The 14380-nt window shown below is 46.7% G+C and overlaps 1 protein-coding gene across 2 annotated transcripts in view; it reads right to left on the bottom strand.

Moving 5' to 3' along the window:
- large1 (LARGE xylosyl- and glucuronyltransferase 1) overlaps positions 1–14380 on the bottom strand; it is a 136017-nt gene that overhangs the window by 121379 nt on the left and 258 nt on the right. For both annotated transcript variants that reach the window (XM_090201410.1, XM_090201411.1), the window contains exon 1: positions 13747–14380. This exon is cut by the window's right edge. The gene's annotated coding sequence lies outside the window, so the exon portion shown is untranslated. The remainder of the gene's footprint in view (positions 1–13746) is intronic.

Raw genomic sequence — 14380 nt, 5'->3', positions numbered from 1 at the left:
TATTACTTCCTTAGCTACAGTGTACATATCTCCCTGGTATATTACATCATTTATGCAGCAGCATACCATACATTTTTGGACTCACCATTGTTGTGCTGTGTTCACTTGAACAGGAAGGTGGCGCGGCGGTCCTTCGTGTGGGCAAATTATGTCATGAAACTCTGTCATCAAAGTCTGGCATTCTATGGATTTATGCTGCTTTCAAGACAAATTTGGACCTTGGGAAAATACAAAGTGATCTTCAGGTCAGAGCTCTAGAAAGAAGCCAGAGTTCCCGACTTCCCAGTTGGATGACCGTTCAAAACGTATTTTCCCCAGTCGGAGCTTGTGTTTTTCCCCCCCGAGTTCCCAGTTGTCTTGAACTCACCGAAGTCAGATTTCCCATTTCCCAGTTTCCAGTTGTCTTGAATGCAGCAGAAGTCATGCTAATTTGACAGCATGGCCAAATGTTTTCAACCTTTTCTGGCCCGTGGTTTTGCATATGAATGTTTATCATTTTAAGCTTGGAAAAGAGACCCTTAAACCCCAGACTTGGACCCCCAGTCCACTGAATAGTAGACAGTGGAAGGAAAATAAGGCTTTGCAACGCTTGCAGTTTGCCACGGATTCCTTCCAAACCACTCCTTGTCGAATTTGCGAATTCCGACGTGTTGTGTAGTGTTTATGCCCAATGGCCGATGAGCATCGATACATTTTTATCTATAATTGAAAAGGATTTGCCAGTAGATTGTCGACGTGATTCATGATTATCACTGCTAGCTTTGATTTTGAAAGTACGAGGTTGACATGATCCGTCCAATCATAGTTGAGGGGGTAGATATAACGTGATTTGACATCATTTTATCTCTGGCCAATGACCTTGAGCCGTCTTGGACGTAGCACTTCTAATGTAAATCTCTGGCAACACCCAATGGGGGCTTGAACTGTCTAGATCTCCCTGTAGATTCTGCAGTGACGTAGTGTCCCCCATGAGTGACAGAACACTGAGCCAATCACAGCGTAACTAGAGAACGTGACCAACCCCTACACTCCTGTATTTCCCGCTGGCTGCCCCACCCCCACAGAAAGCACTGATCTAGGCTGAAACACCTGCATTTTGGAGCTGCATTAAAATCAAGAAAACAAGAAAAAGAGAATGTTTGTTACGCGGCTTCATTAACTCATTACATTGTTTGTAAACTGATACGTGATACTCGTTAATGTCAATATAACATGCAAACCAGGCTCTGCCCTCACCTGCCCTGAATGACAGGGGCCGCCATTGCTCCAGCAGTAAGCACAGCCATGTTAGAGGGACTACGGAGAAGGAGAAAGATTCATTTTCACAGCTATAGTTAATGTCTTCTAGAAGTGTGATTTATAATGCTGCTTTATCGGGGCGAAACACACCTCATCACAAAAAGATATCACTACGCAGCCGTAGGGAACATATCCCATTCCCTGTCTGCAACATTCATTAACCCAGATATCTCAATATATTATTCTGTGAAAGTGTCAGAATTAGAAGTAGATATGATAATGAACCAGGCTGAAATATGTGGCAGATGTCCTGGTCAGGGACAGAGATCTCTACTGGGGAAAATGAGGACGGTGTCCTGGACAGAGCTCTCTACTGGGGAAAATGAGGACGATGTCCTGGACAGAGCTCTCTGCTGGGGAAAATGAGGACGATGTCCTGGACAGAGCTCTCTAATGGGGAAAATGAGGACGATGTCCTGGACAGAGCTTTCTACTGGGGAAAATGAGGATGGTGTCCTGGACAGAGCTCTCTACTGGGGAAAATGAGGACGATGTCCTGGACAGAGCTCTCTACTGGGGAAAATGAGGACGATGTCCTGGACAGAGCTCTCTACTGGGGAAAATGAGGACGATGTCCTGGACAGAGCTCTCTACTAGGGAAAATGAGGATGTTGTCCTGGTCAGAGACAGAGCTCTCTACTGGGGAAAATGAGGACAATGTCAGGGACAGAGCTCTCTGCTGGGGAAAATGAGGATGATGTCCTGGACAGAGCTCTCTACTGGGGAAAATGAGGACGATGTCCTGGACAGAGCTCTCTACTGGGGAAAATGAGGACGATGTCCTGGACAGAGCTCTCTACTGGGGAAAATGAGGACGTTGTCCTGGTCAGGGACAGAGCTCTCTACTGGGGAAAATGAGGACATGGATCCCCCAGAGGAGAGACAGACCTCTGACCACTGTACTGTAACTCCTCCCCCCTGGTCAGATCCATCAGTGGGGAGACTGACTGACGTACTGCTGAACACCAGAGAAGGGAGGTGATCAGACAGACAGACAGACAGACTGCTGAACACCAGAGAAGGGAGGTGATCAGACAGACAGACAGACAGACTGCTGAACACCAGAGAAGAGTAGATCAGTGAGGACGAATGAATAAGAGATGATATTTCAAACCAGTTAGATGGCAACCAAATGATTTATTAGTTCCTTGTTAATGTTAAAAGTATGAAGCGTGATGAAGAGGGGGGAAGCAGATACAGAAGGGTTATTAGGGATTACACTGGATGCTAATTGGACATTAGTTATTACACTGGATGCTAATTGGACGTTAGTTATTATACTGGATGCTAATTGGTGTATCAAGCTGACTTGATCCAAAAAATCTATAAATGAGACCTAAGACAAATCCTAAGAAAAATATTGTCCGTAACCAAATAAAAATGACTCCAGCCTTGCCTTGAAAAAGCCTTAAACCAACAGTGTTTGTGAAAGAACGGCTCGAGTCGGTCTTATGTAGCAGAATTTGAAAATGTGGGTTTTTTTTAACATTGGATGAAAGTAGAGACTCAGAGCTAGAAAATGGTATATCACACACTACTTTAACATAGAAAAATGGGCCTTGAATGTTCTGGTGCACCCACTAGAGAACTCTTCTTGGTTTATACCTATTCAGCATCGTTTACACCCTCTTAAACTATAGCCCCGCCCATAAACTATAGCCCCGCCCGTAAACTATAGCCCCGCCCGTAAACTATAGCCCCGCCCGTAAACTATAGCCCCGCCCGTAAACTCCGTGCGCTGCCTAAAGCCTTAGCTCCACCCATCTCTTTAAAGATTCACATGTGAGGCCATGTGCTAAACAGAGTGAGTATAGTAGTGTACTGAACAACTAAAGATTTCAAGACTAAAAGCTGGTTTATACTATGGGTGTGTCCCTAAATTCAATCTGGAGTGCTAGAGAGTGATCACAGTGCGCTCTGGGCGTTCGTTAAACACAGAGCGTTTCGCTCTCAGAGCATTCAGAGAGCACACTGGACGCTCTGGCCGAGGAGTGGGGTTGATCCGAGCGTTCTGACCTCGCAACAGAAGTCAAGCACCCAAGCTAACTGGCTAACGTTGGCTAGCTTTCTAGCTATTTCCTGACACAAATGAGGGAAGCATTTTACACCGCCCTAGCAGAGCCGGTTAAGCTGTTTTTATCCAGAGCATCGGAGACGGAAACTGTGCTGCTGGTAACCATTTAACCTTTTTTGCCAACTTTAACTGACACCAGCCAACTGACACCAACTGACACCAGCCATATTCGACGCATTCCTAAATTCGTCAGTTATTCTGCGCTCTGGCACACTCAGACGAGTGCCCTGAAATCGGAGTAGATAGCCAGAGTGAATTTACCTGCTTACGTCTATCGACAGTTGTCGCAGTGACATCATGAAGATTCTATTGAAATGGTTTTCTTGCATAGTAGAGTCTTTTTGTTTAGACATGTAGCTAGCTAGCTAAACAATGAAACATAGTCCCAAGCTCATAACATTACTACTCTTCATGAATCTGCAGGTAGCTAACCAACCAGGTTCAATGTTAGCTAGCTAACATTAGGCTATAACTAGCATTACAAATGGCTCTGGAGATACGAATAATATTATAACACAGATCATACACGTAACGTTAGCTAGCGAGCCAGCCAGCTAACTTTAGCTAGAAAGCAAACAGTACACTAACTTGAAATGAAAACGACTTTGACAAAATTAGAAACGTGTAATATCTGAAAATGTAGCTAACTAGACTATCTTACCCATATACATGGATGGACGCTTCTCCCGCTCTGTCACGGATGCCATGGTTACCCTTAGTTTGAAGATGTAATCCGGAGACACGTGTTTTATACAACAGCCTTCTGTGCGTTCTCTGTTCGACTCCGTCTGCACATTTACAATCAAAACGACAGAATTTTCTCCTTAGCTATCATACTCTAATTCCACTGATTTCAAAACGGGGTCCTCCAGAAAGTGGAGAGCAACACGTATGCAGTTCTACTACGCGATGTCTTTAGAAAGGATTACCTAAGCATACGGACCAGCTCATGTTATAGACAGAAGCGTGATATATGGCAGACCAATCAGAACTCATCTCTTGACATGTCCAGCCCACCCATTATCTCAGCCAATCATGGCTCTCGGGAAGATTCCCACCCACTTTTTCGGTGGCTAAACTAGGCTCATAACTCATAACTTTGATTCATATTTACAGATGGCATACACACATGTTATTAAGGCACATGAAAGTGCACATGTTCCAGAGGGCATTTCTGCTAAAAAAAAAACACAACAACAACAGATTGAAGCTTTTTATTTTTATGTTCAAATGGCTCTCCTGTGAGGTAGTGACGCGTGACCTAGCTTCCTGAAATGAGTCACAATTTGGCTTCCGAAAGCACCCGTTCAAATGGCCCAGAAGAGATGGTCCCCTTGTCTCTGAATCCACCAGGACTATAGAACACAAGTCAAGGTGAAAGTGTAGCCTGCGTGTCATTCCGGGTGATCTGATCCCAGACCAGTGGTCAGGTAGGGTCAGAGATGTTTAATACAAGCTACTTCCTGTCTATTACCATTCCAGGTGATCTGATCCCAGACCAGTGTTCAGGTAGGGTCAGAGATGATTAATATAAGCTACTTCCTGTCTATTACCATTCCAGGTGATCTGATCCCAGACCAGTGTTCAGGTAGGGTCAGATATGTTTAATACAAGCTACTCCCTGTCTAATTAACTGATCTAGGGCTGCAGTTTCAACTGATCGCAATGCAGATCTCTTCTCCTCTCCTCTTCTGTCCTGCGTCCCAAATTCAGAAACCAGCGCATTTTGTTTGCTCTACATTTGGCTTGCTAATTCAGCCCGTCCGAGAGGAGGAGGAGGAGAGATGCAGAGCAGAGAGGTGGCTTTTCTATGCCTCACAGGCCGTGTGTGTGTGTGTGTGTGTGTGTGTGTGTGTGTGTGTGTGTGTGTGTGTGTGTGTGTGTGTGTGTGTGTGTGTGTGTGTGTGTGTGTGTGTGTGGTTTCTATGCCTCACAGGTCCTTCTCCCTCCTTCCTGGCTCACCACTCGTCATTAGCATTCTAAATACATACAAGGCTTTGTCATCACATTCCCCTCACAACTCATTTCAACTAAAATTATGCATTTTATAAATTATGCGTTATACAGTGTCTCCTTGTTCAACTACTACATTACCTCCTGTCAAACAGTGTCTCCTTGTTCAACCACTACATTACTTCCTGTCAAACAGTGTCTCCTTGTTCAACCACTACATTACTTCCTGTCAAACAGTGTCTCCTTGTTCAACTACTACATTACCTCCTGTCCCACAGTGTCTCCTTGTTCAACTACTACATTACCTCCTGTCCCACAGTGTCTCCTTGTTCAACTACTACATTACCTCCTGTCTAACATTGTCTCCTTGTTAAACTACTAAATTACCTCCTGTCTAACAGTGTCCTTGTTCAACTACTACATTACCTCCTGTCTAACTGAACAACACAGACAGGCAGTTCAGCCAGGATAGAACTACTCAGACAGGCAGTTCAGCCAGGATAGAACTACTCAGACAGGCAGTTCAGCCAGGATAGAACTACACAGACAGGTCGTTCAGCCAGGATAGAACTACTCAGACAGGGAGTTCAGCCAGGATAGAACTACACAGACAGGTGGTTCAGCCAGGATAGAACTACACAGACAGGCGGTTCAGCCAGGATAGAACTACACAGACAGGCGGTTCAGCCAGGATAGAACTACACAGACAGGCGGTTCAGCCAGGATAGAACTACACAGACAGGTAGTTCAGCCAGGATAGAACTACACAGACAGGTAGTTCAGCCAGGATAGAACTACTCAGACAGGCAGTTCAGCCAGGATAGAACTACACAGACAGGCAGTTCAGCCAGGAGAGAACTACACAGACAGGCAGTTCAGCCAGGAGAGAACTACACAGACAGGCAGTTCAGCCAGGAGAGAACTACACAGACAGGCAGTTCAGCCAGGATAGAACTACACAGACAGGCAGTTCAGCCAGGAGAGAACTACTCAGACAGGTAGTTCAGCCAGGATAGAACTACACAGACAGGTAGTTCAGCCAGGATATAACTACACAGACAGGCAGTTCAGCCAGGATATAACTACACAGACAGGCAGTTCAGCCAGGATAGAACTACACAGACAGGTAGTTCAGCCAGGATAGAACTACACAGACAGGTAATTCAGCCAGGATAGAACTACACAGACAGGTCGTTCAGCCAGGATAGAACTACACAGACAGGTCGTTCAGCCAGGATAGAACTACACAGACAGGTAGTTCAGCCAGGATAGAACTACACAGACAGGTCATTCAGCCAGGATAGAACTACTCAGACAGGTCGTTCAGCCAGGATAGAACTACACAGACAGGTAGTTCAGCCAGGATAGAACTACTCAGACAGGTGGTTCAGCCAGGATATAACTACACAGACAGGCAGTTCAGCCAGGATAGAACTACACAGACAGGCAGTTCAGCCAGGATAGAACTACTCAGACAGGTAGTTCAGCCAGGATAGAACTACACATACAGGTAGTTCAGCCAGGATAGAACTACACAGACAGGCAGTTCAGCCAGGATAGAACTACACAGACAGGCAGTTCAGCCAGGATAGAACTACACAGACAGGTAGTTCAGCCAGGATAGAACTACACAGACAGGTCGTTCAGCCAGGATAGAACTACACAGACAGGTAGTTCAGCCAGGATAGAACTACACAGACAGGTCGTTCAGCCAGGATAGAACTACTCAGACAGGTCGTTCAGCCAGGATAGAACTACACAGACAGGTAGTTCAGCCAGGATAGAACTACTCAGACAGGTGGTTCAGCCAGGATATAACTACACAGACAGGCGGTTCAGCCAGGATAGAACTACACAGACAGGCAGTTCAGCCAGGATAGAACTACTCAGACAGGTAGTTCAGCCAGGATAGAACTACACATACAGGTAGTTCAGCCAGGATAGAACTACACAGACAGGCAGTTCAGCCAGGATAGAACTACACAGACAGGCAGTTCAGCCAGGATAGAACTACACAGACAGGTAGTTCAGCCAGGATAGAACTACACAGACAGGTCGTTCAGCCAGGATAGAACTACACAGACAGGCAGTTCAGCCAGGATAGAACTACACAGACAGGTAGTTCAGCCAGGATAGAACTACTCAGACAGGCAGTTCAGCCAGGATAGAACTACACAGACAGGCAGTTCAGCCAGGAGAGAACTACACAGACAGGCAGTTCAGCCAGGAGAGAACTACACAGACAGGCAGTTCAGCCAGGAGAGAACTACACAGACAGGCAGTTCAGCCAGGAGAGAACTACACAGACAGGCAGTTCAGCCAGGATAGAACTACACAGACAGGCAGTTCAGCCAGGAGAGAACTACTCAGACAGGTAGTTCAGCCAGGATAGAACTACACAGACAGGTAGTTCAGCCAGGATATAACTACACAGACAGGCAGTTCAGCCAGGATAGAACTACACAGACAGGTCGTTCAGCCAGGATAGAACTACACAGACAGGTCGTTCAGCCAGGATAGAACTACACAGACAGGTCGTTCAGCCAGGATAGAACTACACAGACAGGTCGTTCAGCCAGGATAGAACTACACAGACAGGTCGTTCAGCCAGGATAGAACTACACAGACAGGTCGTTCAGCCAGGATAGAACTACACAGACAGGTCGTTCAGCCAGGATAGAACTACACAGACAGGTAATTCAGCCAGGATAGAACTACTCAGACAGGTCGTTCAGCCAGGATAGAACTACACAGACAGGTCGTTCAGACAGGATAGAACTACACAGACAGGTCGTTCAGCCAGGATAGAACTACACAGACAGGTAGTTCAGCCAGGATAGAACTACACAGACAGGCAGTTCAGCCAGGAGAGAACTACTCAGACAGGCAGTTCAGCCAGGATAGAACTACACATACAGGTAGTTCAGCCAGGATAGAACTACACAGACAGGCAGTTCAGCCAGGATAGAACTACACAGACAGGCAGTTCAGCCAGGATAGAACTACACAGACAGGTAGTTCAGCCAGGATAGAACTACACAGACAGGCAGTTCAGCCAGGATAGAACTACACAGACAGGTAGTTCAGTCAGGATAGAACTACACAGACAGGTAGTTCAGTCAGGATAGAACTACTCAGACAGGCAGTTCAGCCAGGAGAGAACTACACAGACAGGCAGTTCAGCCAGGAGAGAACTACACAGACAGGCAGTTCAGCCAGGAGAGAACTACACAGACAGGCAGTTCAACCAGGAGAGAACTACACAGACAGGCAGTTCAGCCAGGAGAGAACTACACAGACAGGCAGTTCAGCCAGGAGAGAACTACACAGACAGGCAGTTCAGCCAGGAGAGAACTACACAGACAGGCAGTTCAGCCAGGAGAGAACTACACAGACAGGCAGTTCAGCCAGGATAGAACTACACAGACAGGCAGTTCAGCCAGGATAGAACTACACAGACAGGCAGTTCAGCCAGGATAGAACTACACAGACAGGCAGTTCAGCCAGGATAGAACTACACAGACAGGCAGTTCAGCCAGGATAGAACTACACAGACAGGCAGTTCAGCCAGGATAGAACTACACAGACAGGTAGTTCAGCCAGGATAGAACTACACAGACAGGTCGTTCAGCCAGGATAGAACTACACAGACAGGCAGTTCAGCCAGGATAGAACTACACAGACAGGTAGTTCAGCCAGGATAGAACTACTCAGACAGGCAGTTCAGCCAGGATAGAACTACACAGACAGGCAGTTCAGCCAGGAGAGAACTACACAGACAGGCAGTTCAGCCAGGAGAGAACTACACAGACAGGCAGTTCAGCCAGGAGAGAACTACACAGACAGGCAGTTCAGCCAGGATAGAACTACACAGACAGGCAGTTCAGCCAGGAGAGAACTACTCAGACAGGTAGTTCAGCCAGGATAGAACTACACAGACAGGTAGTTCAGCCAGGATAGAACTACACAGACAGGCAGTTCAGCCAGGATAGAACTACACAGACAGGTCGTTCAGCCAGGATAGAACTACACAGACAGGTCGTTCAGCCAGGATAGAACTACACAGACAGGTCGTTCAGCCAGGATAGAACTACACAGACAGGTCGTTCAGCCAGGATAGAACTACACAGACAGGTCGTTCAGCCAGGATAGAACTACACAGACAGGTCGTTCAGCCAGGATAGAACTACACAGACAGGTCGTTCAGCCAGGATAGAACTACACAGACAGGTAATTCAGCCAGGATAGAACTACTCAGACAGGTCGTTCAGCCAGGATAGAACTACACAGACAGGTCGTTCAGACAGGATAGAACTACACAGACAGGTCGTTCAGCCAGGATAGAACTACACAGACAGGTAGTTCAGCCAGGATAGAACTACACAGACAGGCAGTTCAGCCAGGAGAGAACTACTCAGACAGGCAGTTCAGCCAGGATAGAACTACACATACAGGTAGTTCAGCCAGGATAGAACTACACAGACAGGCAGTTCAGCCAGGATAGAACTACACAGACAGGCAGTTCAGCCAGGATAGAACTACACAGACAGGTAGTTCAGCCAGGATAGAACTACACAGACAGGCAGTTCAGCCAGGATAGAACTACACAGACAGGTAGTTCAGTCAGGATAGAACTACACAGACAGGTAGTTCAGTCAGGATAGAACTACTCAGACAGGCAGTTCAGCCAGGAGAGAACTACACAGACAGGCAGTTCAGCCAGGAGAGAACTACACAGACAGGCAGTTCAGCCAGGAGAGAACTACACAGACAGGCAGTTCAACCAGGAGAGAACTACACAGACAGGCAGTTCAGCCAGGAGAGAACTACACAGACAGGCAGTTCAGCCAGGAGAGAACTACACAGACAGGCAGTTCAGCCAGGAGAGAACTACACAGACAGGCAGTTCAGCCAGGAGAGAACTACACAGACAGGCAGTTCAGCCAGGATAGAACTACACAGACAGGCAGTTCAGCCAGGAGAGAACTACTCAGACAGGTAGTTCAGCCAGGATAGAACTACACAGACAGGTAGTTCAGCCAGGATATAACTACACAGACAGGCAGTTCAGCCAGGATAGAACTACACAGACAGGCAGTTCAGCCAGGATAGAACTACACAGACAGGCAGTTCAGCCAGGATAGAACTACACAGACAGGTCGTTCAGCCAGGATAGAACTACACAGACAGGTCGTTCAGCCAGGATAGAACTACACAGACAGGTCGTTCAGCCAGGATAGAACTACACAGACAGGTCGTTCAGCCAGGATAGAACTACACAGACAGGTAGTTCAGCCAGGATAGAACTACACAGACAGGTAATTCAGCCAGGATAGAACTACACAGACAGGTCGTTCAGCCAGGATAGAACTACACAGACAGGTCGTTCAGCCAGGATAGAACTACACAGACAGGTCGTTCAGCCAGGATAGAACTACACAGACAGGTAGTTCAGCCAGGATAGAACTACACAGACAGGTAGTTCAGCCAGGATAGAACTACACAGACAGGTAATTCAACCAGGATAGAACTACACAGACAGGTCGTTCAGCCAGGATAGAACTACACAGACAGGCAGTTCAGCCAGGAGAGAACTACACAGACAGGTAGTTCAGCCAGGATAGAACTACTCAGACAGGCAGTTCAGCCAGGATAGAACTACTCAGACAGGCAATTCAGCCAGGAGAGAACTACACAGACAGGGAGTTCAGCCAGGATAGAACTACACAGACAGGTCGTTCAGCCAGGATAGAACTACACAGACAGGCAGTTCAGCCAGGATAGAACTACTCAGACAGGTAATTCATGTGATAGGTCTATAGATAGTTTGAATTATATGATTGGCCTATAGCCCGTCTCCGTTGGGCCTATAGCCCGTCTCCGTTAGGCCTATAGCCTGTCTCCGTTGGGCCTATAGCCCGTCTCCGTTGGGCCTATAGCCCGTCTCCGTTGGGCCTATAGCCCGTCTCCGTTAGGCCTATAGCCCGTCTCCTTTAGGCCTATAGCCCGTCTCCGTTGGGCCTATAGCCTGTCTCCGTTGGGCCTATAGCCCGTCTCCTTTAGGCCTATAGCCCGTCTCCTTTAGGCCTATAGCCCGTCTCCGTTAGGCCTATAGCCCGTCTCCTTTAGGCCTATAGCCCGTCTCCGTTGGGCCTATAGCCCGTCTACGTTAGGCCTATAGCCTGTCTCCGTTGGGCCTATAGCCCGTCTCCTTTAGGCCTATAGCCCGTCTCCGTGGGCCTATAGCCTGTCTCCGTTGCTGGCCAACTACAGATGCCACCAGATTCATATCAGGAAATGTAGGTAATTTAATTTAAAACAGCAGAGGTCATTAGGAGACACTGACGAAACACTCATACAGAATGGTCTTTGCATCGGGGCGATAACACAGATATGTAATTAAGCTAATACTGCCTCTGATTTAGTCCTCTATATTTCACAGTCATCTCTGGCTAGCCAACTCACAGCCACAGCCAGAATCATGCTAGCTTTCATCCGTTGTCCTGTTGTGTTACAGATTTATACCCTACTGCTCTTTGTGGACGAACACGGACAAACACCGGGAGAGAGTGTAAGACTTTTATATCACTAATGAGAAAAAGAAAAATTCTATGAGAATTTGTTCCAAGCATGTTCAAAGCAGAGCAACTTCCTCAAGTAGGCTGCAGAACCATGAACAGCTACTGTCCCCGACACTATCTAATCAGTACATGAAGACAACTTCTGCGTTGACTCACTAGTGACAATGATAAGGTGCGATAAAGGCATTTTTTTATCACAAAAGGTGTCCTGTCCCAGTCTTCCCACTAAAGCCAGTGTCTGTAGTAGGACCTCTCCTCTCCCAGTCTCCCCACTAAAGCCAGTGTCTGGAGTAGGACCTGACTCCTCTCCCAGTCTCCCCACTAAAGCCAGTGTCTGGTGTAGGACCTGACTCCTCTCCCAGTCTCCCCACTAAAGCCAGTGTCTGGTGTAGGACCTGACTCCTCTCCCAGTCTCCCCACTAAAGCCAGTGTCTGGTGTAGGACCTCTCCTCTCCCAGTCTCCCCACTAAAGCCAGTGTCTGCTATAGGAACTGACTCCTCTCCCAGTAGGCTCTCATCAGTCATAGATCAAACACACTTTAACATCACCATTCTCCGTTCTGTGGCCCGAGAAGCTAAAGCCTCCGTATGGTTTTACTACCGTCAAGTCCCACCGCGATCTGATAGGCCGTCCCACTCCAATCACATGTATAGTGATTGGTGGACGTTTCAATCAATGGAGCATGAAGCAGATCTACTGTGTCTGTTGTACCAACACTCAGCAGTCCCCACTGTGAGTACAGAGCAGCACGGCATCACTGACAGCATCTAGCTCATAGATACCCAGAAAGCACATGAATAAATAAATAAATAAAAACAGGTGAAAGTAGCCTAATAAATACGACTTTGCTCAGCGGATAAAAGAAGCATTTCATACGCACGCGCACACGTTCCACGAATGATCATCTGATAACTGACCACATGAATAACTCCTTTATCTCTTTGCAAAAATGCTGCATATGGGTCTGTGTGTCTATGCTGATGAATAGGAAAACTAGACTATCAGTAGCAAGATTGGTCGGCTTCCCAATTCATCCAGTCAAAGGTTGATGCTCCGGTTGGAGCGCATTGTTAACAGTCCTGGTAATAGACACTAGTCATCTCAGATCGGCGAAGTCTACAGCGTGGATGCCAACCCCCCTTTCACTAGGAAGCTGAAGTGGACTCTTGTTTTCTGTGTTCCTGTAAATAAATAGTGAATGTGTAATTCGGTCAACCGGGCGGATTGATGTAAAATAAATAAATAAATAAATACTGTCAGGCGTCAGGACCCAAGAAGGTGAACAGCTCCCAAATCGCCGCGGACACAGTGACAGACCGCTAATGAAAACACAACCGTTCTTTGAACCGTCTATTCAATCATCAGGTTGATTCGATAGGCTGAGTTATGTAGCCATCTGGACAACGGTGGAGAAATGACACAGTAACTTCATAAATGTTGTTTAGTCTAGCACTTCATTATTTGACATTGGCTAAAATAATGCAGGGGGGGGGGGGGATTAAGGGGCCATTTTCAGACCTTAATTTCAATAGGCTTCTGAAGAGTTGAGTGAGCGAGCGAGCTAATGCAGAAAACTACAAATTGCGTTTATTTTCACTCATTCTAAAATGTTGGATCCAATAAGAATATATAGACTGCACTCAACCAGGACTTCATTGGCTTATGAAAGAAAACCACATAATAGTTAAACCTACTAAAGTCTTGTAAAAAATAAATATATATATATATAATATATATGTGCCATCTTTCACTATTCAGTCATCCAAAGTGTCATAATAAGTGTGTAACCAAGATGCCCAATTGTGTGAATCAAACGGGTCCCGTCTAATTTAACTCACCGGGCGCAGATGAAGCTCCAACCGTCGGTCTTCTTACCCGGAGACAGCAGGAAGCCTCCAGTAGCCCAACACCAAAATAACCCGACTTGACTCCACTAATATGGTGGTCCTCCTTTTAATCCACTCCTAAATGTAAGGCTAGTTGGTAGAAGAACAAAACAAATGTCACCCATCACCTTCTGTGTTGCGTAAAACGGAGAGGAGAGATTCCAAAAGAGGACTAATTGTTTGATTCAGTTTGTGAAACTGTGTATCTCAAGGTAATGCTCAGTGTTGGTGTTGAGTCCACTTCACAGGGACGCAGCTTTTATTCCGTTAGCAGCACAAGCTAATGGCAAGTAGCACCAGTGTCAAGCCAAAGACACACGGGCCCTGCTTTTTCAAACAGCCGATAATGTCTTTTTATCTTATTTTTTAAAAAAGAGTCCGAAAACCCGTTCCCGCTGCGATCAACAAATTCCTTCCATTGGGGAGTCTTTTGGATCGCAGCACACACACACACACACACACACACCGCTCTTTCAATAGCAGCAGTGTGTGTTTCGTGTTACTGTGAGGAGCAGCTGCCAGCCACAGACCAAAGCAACAAGAAATGCGGCATCCGAGACAGCAGGGGAAGAAAAAAAATCGACAT

This window comes from Oncorhynchus mykiss, chromosome 15, assembly GCF_057628025.1.
Source record: "Oncorhynchus mykiss isolate SJ-2025 chromosome 15, ASM5762802v1, whole genome shotgun sequence".
NCBI classification, from domain to species: Eukaryota; Metazoa; Chordata; class Actinopteri; order Salmoniformes; family Salmonidae; genus Oncorhynchus; species Oncorhynchus mykiss.
The sequence above is the reverse complement of the archived record's forward strand: the minus strand, read 5'-3'. Positions and strand labels throughout refer to the sequence as shown.